The sequence below is a fragment of the Octopus bimaculoides genome, chromosome 3 (genome assembly GCF_001194135.2).
Source record: "Octopus bimaculoides isolate UCB-OBI-ISO-001 chromosome 3, ASM119413v2, whole genome shotgun sequence".
Taxonomy (NCBI): domain Eukaryota; kingdom Metazoa; phylum Mollusca; class Cephalopoda; order Octopoda; family Octopodidae; genus Octopus; species Octopus bimaculoides.
The window spans coordinates 121612982-121617354 of NC_068983.1; the positions used below are offsets into that span (position 1 = coordinate 121612982).

Below are 4373 nucleotides of genomic sequence, written 5' to 3' on the forward strand. Positions count from 1 at the left end.
GTGTGTGTGTGTGTATGCGTCTCTATTGGTGTGTGAACGGTATTTCTCTCTATATATCTAACTCTCTCTCCCTTCCACTACATAGTACTACTACTACTACTACTACTACTACTACTACTACTACTACTACTACTACTCTCACACAATCCTTATGCATGTACATACACACACACGCACACACACGCGTGTGCATGCGCGTATACTCAGACTTGCATATAGGCATACACACAGGAGGTCACATTCAAATCATCTTAATGTAGAACTTCTAAAGTGAGAGCTAATGATTGCATATACCATTTTGCTGACATGATATATTACTGTGAACTAATTTACTATAATTCACAGTTACATCTATGAAAATGGAGCTCAATTTCTTACATACTACTTTGCGTTTATTTGGTGATGAAAAGGCGAGATGCTATGATATGCATGCCTTTCCCAAAAGCATTTGAGGTATAAGTAAACTAAATTAGCACAGCCGGATATCGAAAGTAGGCATATTTAATTCAATGGCGCCCATCATATTATAAGTTATATATTAGAAGTGCTTGTTCTTAAATTCTACTCATGATGCATGCAAACACCGCACAGATAACCGGTACATCATAGCTATCAACTATTGTTACAATTTTTCGAACACTTGCGGCACTGATATTACACCACATTGGTGTACTACACTAGCAATGATATAATGATAAAGTGCTATACTATACTAATAAATTTGCAATAATAGTGATGTAAAAAATTTAATGTTTTTGTTTATAAACTGAACTACTGAATAAAGAAAACGCACACCAGTTAAACAGTTTCTTTTATTTGTCACCTGGAATTCAGCAAACAGTGAATTAGTGTTGAACATTTTGTAACAATTATTATGTTTTGAAGAGTATTTTTTTATTATTCATTTTAAAACATATATAATGATATAAATGATCGATGCAGCAGACGTTTTGATTCAAACAAAAATATATTTTAAATATTAATAAAGAAATTCAAGAATCGGAAAAAACCGTACAAGCGGCGATATTTCAAGAATTTGTGAATCTTGAATTTTGTTTATTTTCATGTATTTCTTTTCATCAGTAGTAAAGAAATCGTTGACATTTCCTTTATTGTCATATAATAAAACTTTATTTATATTATGTATTGTTATTAATATAATGGTTGATATTTCGTTATCACTACATTATATACACCACAACATAATTAACTCAATAATATGTATTTTCAGTGAAGTAAATGCTACCTCTTCACCGATGGAATCATAAGAGCATTGCCAATGATTGATATGTAAAATTCAAGTTGTTTAAAACATAAGAGGGTGAGTCGAGAGCTTCCATAGAATTATACCTACTTATAAAATTTAAAATCTAAATCCGGTTTCGGTACGATAAAATTTTGTTTTCAAGCAAATCATTTCTTGATATATATTCCTATTTTGATGACAATCTGTCTCGATACAAGCTCTTTACTGCCATTTTATGTCACCATTTTGAAAATTCTCCTCTCACACACTCTCTTTTTCTCTCTCTCATTTACTCTCTCCCTCTCTCTCTCTCTCTCCCTTATCCTTTCTGTGTCTATCTCTCTTTCTTGTTCCTACTACTTCACTCTCCCTCCTCACGTAGGTTTTTTTTTAAAATAGACTTTTACTTTGCATCCCAAATTCATTTCTTAATTTCTCATCTTCAGTACTTCCTAAATCTAACGTGCCTACGTCGGATTCAAGCGAGTAAACCATTAATGCTTCAACATTATATCCATGTTTCTTCCACTTTTGTAATTGTTTTGCTATTACAAGTGTCATAGTTACTCTACCATGATTAAATTATAAAAGATTGCCAACATATTCCCTATTCGTGGCAGAGTAAATCAACGAACATTTCTGTACAATGTTGGGCTTGTGAAAAAATATATAAAGTAAAAAAAAAAAAAAAATCAAATCGTAAACTAAAATAAAGAATCACACACACTCGCGTGCTCACATATACATTAAAGATAATTGAACAGTTCTCTGTAAATATTATATTTATGATTGTTGTTTGGCTTTATTAAAAAAAAAAACGTAAGAAAGAAGCTGATCAATGAAATTCTTTCGAATGAACGTTAACATAGAAGCTATTTCTATGATAACATTCTGACATCCATTGCTTTTTAATTATGATTTGTTTTATTAACCTCAAAGCTGATGGATGAGAGGGACATTTCAAACGGTAACAGTAGGGCAATAATAATAATAATAATAATAATAATAATAATAATAATAATAATAATAATAATAATAATAATAACAATCCTTTCTATTATAGGTACAAAGCCCGAAATTTGGGGGATGGAGATAGTCGATTACATCGACTCCAGTACTCGACTGGTACTTAATTTGTCGACCCCGAAAGGATAAAAGGTAAAGTTGACCTCGGTGGAATTTGAACTCAGAACATAAAGACGGACGAAATGCCACTAAGCATTTTGTCCGGCGCGCGCGGTAACAATTCTACCAGCTAGCAACCTTAATAATAATAATAATAATAATAATAATAATATTGAAGCATGACCAGCAAACAAATGTCACCTGAGTCTGCTGGCTGTGAACAGCTGATACTTTCCATCATACCCAGCAAAATAAGCTGTGAGTTTTTCATATAATAATAATAATAATAATAATAATAATAATAATAATAATAATAATAATAATAATTTCTTCGGAAGAAGAATAAAGCCTATTGCTTTTATTTCCTTCCAATCAACCGCTTGTTACACATTTTGTTATTTTATATGGGTCGTATGTTCTTTATATTGTAACGAGAGTTGCCATTACAAAGGAAAATATATGCTCGTGTGGTTTTTTAAGAATCAAATTACCATGTCTGATAACTCAGTTGATGAATGACAGTAACTTCAGCAAAAACTGTATTAGAGTACATTTCTAGCCCTGGTATTGAACTCAACTCCCAAAGCTTTCGCTGCTGAGAGTATTAAACTTTACCTTTATTATTTCACCTGTTTGCAGCCGATATTTCATGTATCGTTCGGTTGGTGAGTGTCATTGCTCATTGGAGTGAAAGGAAATCACTGAAGATTTCATTTTTATCTGGTGTATATGTTGGACAAGTCAGATGTAGTAAACCCATCACATTATGCTCTTTTTCTTTCTCTTACTCACACACACACACACACACACACACACACTTTCTCTCTCTCTTTCTCTTTCTCTCTCTCTCTCTCTCTCACTGTCTATTCCCCTCTCCCTCTTTTATCCACAATATTTTCCTTTCTCCAAGAGTTATACTCATCTGTTGAAGGAACTTTTATTCATACTTCAGTACGAGAAGTTGATAAAACGTTTGTCTGATTTACAAAGTTCTTGCTGCTTGTGTCTCCTTCCACAGTTACTATGCCAATATTTCATTTAACTCTAGGCCGAGCAGATCCTGTGTGAAAGCGTTTCGTCTACACAACAAAACACGGCATCCATTAACAAGGGATACTAATTATTGACTGCTTGATTAATTAATTGCTACCAATTAATATCATTCAGATATCGTCAAAAGAACGCCGCGTTGAATCTTGTATCGAAGAATTTCTGAATTTAGAAATAAAAATTCCAATTGTTAAGACTACTATATTTAATATTGGTTTCAAATTTTGGTACAAATCCAGGCGAGGGGGCAAGTCTATTATATCAACCCCAGTTTTCAACTGTTCTTACTTTATCGATCACGAAAGGATGACCTCGGCGGAATTTGAACTCAGAACGTAAAGACGGAGAAAATGCAACTAAGCATTTTGCCCGGCGTGCTAACTATTCTGCCAGCTCAACGCCTTCTCCATAACATTTAATATTGAAATGACGCTGTACATGAAAACATTGTCAGCAGTTATAATTTGGCAGGTTATTGTCATATTTACATATATACATATAGGATGCTTAAACTGAGGTCAATTAAATCAACTTCCTGTTTTTGATTTCATCAACCCTGGGAAAATGAAGTAAAATCAACGACAACGGGCCTTTGAACTAAAATATCGGCGCTCTACTGATTCCAACGTTCCAAAACTATGTTTTGTGACATAATATATAATGCATAAAAAAATATGTATGAAGAACAACAATGTGTAATGTACATAAAATGATCATGTAGCAGTGTGCAGTCACGTGAATTTGTGTGTATATGAACATGTGACTGAAAGGAGAGAAAGATTAGAATCTGATAAAGTGTTATATACTTATATTGTGTGTCTGTATACGTACATACACACACATATGTGTGTGTGCGCGCGCACGTGTGTGTATGCGTGTGTGTATATATGTGTATATATGCAAGTATGTATATATTCACATATATACACATATACATATATACACACATACG

At 33.0% G+C, this 4373-nt stretch overlaps 1 long non-coding RNA gene across 1 annotated transcript in view; it reads left to right on the top strand.

Annotated features, from left to right (window-relative positions):
• Positions 1–4373, top strand: part of LOC128247335 (uncharacterized) — a 9262-nt gene that overhangs the window by 2290 nt on the left and 2599 nt on the right. The window contains exons 2-3 of the long non-coding RNA XR_008263725.1: positions 1232–1321; positions 2310–2404. This is a non-coding gene — a long non-coding RNA (uncharacterized LOC128247335). The remainder of the gene's footprint in view (positions 1–1231; positions 1322–2309; positions 2405–4373) is intronic.